Consider the following 907-nt stretch of genomic DNA (forward strand, 5'->3'; position numbering starts at 1 on the left):
CCTAACACAAGTAACTCAAGCAACCCAATAGCTTGACGGAGAACCACCATTCAGTGGTTAGTAGTGCCATTCATCCAGATTCTAGACACACCTCTAACCACCATTTCTTATAAAAAAAAAGCCTCCACTGATGACGAATGTCGAAAATCTGTCTGAACGGCAGGAAAAGGTCACGAAAAGGACTTAGATTGGCCTAGATTAATATTTGATGCATCCTTGCTCATTTTACTTTCTTTCTGTACACGCACTATGCACAAGGCGTTTTTAATTACATAATAAATACGTCTCATTTCCATATAGTCTTAGTTTAACCACCTGGAAATTCGAACTTTATAAGGGAATAAGAATCAAATATATTGTTTAAATAAAAATCTTTATTGTAAACAAGACACAAACCATCTAGACAAAGTGGAAAACGATTTAAAACAAGAGAAAGAGCCGGTTATTTGACTCTTGTTTCATCATTTTGTTAAAATCTCTTTGCCCATCGCGTTACTGGAAGCAGAATCCACGGACAGCATCTAACGGGAGGTGGAAGGAAGACAACAAAAGAATTAGGATTTTTTTTCTTAGTTATCTTGTCCCACTTTCTCTCCTCTTTCTTTGGTTGGATGTAAAGAGGGGGGGGGATTGTACCGTGAATAAATACCAAATTACTATGATATAAAGTCTTAAGAATGTAATATACATAGGGGACATTTTTTTTAAATAGTTTGGGAAAATAATGAAGTTTGCATTTTTTGTTATGGAGCAGTGATCAATCTTTTGACGGTTTAGACTTCATAATGCAAGACACGTTTAGAATAAAGAAATCAAATTTCCATATCATCTCACTTTTCACCAGTACGCCGGCCTGTATCCGTATCCGGTGCCATAACCACCATGGTTAAAAATGACACGGTGGCCG

Source organism: Penaeus monodon, chromosome 33 (assembly GCF_015228065.2).
Source record: "Penaeus monodon isolate SGIC_2016 chromosome 33, NSTDA_Pmon_1, whole genome shotgun sequence".
Classification (NCBI taxonomy): domain Eukaryota; kingdom Metazoa; phylum Arthropoda; class Malacostraca; order Decapoda; family Penaeidae; genus Penaeus; species Penaeus monodon.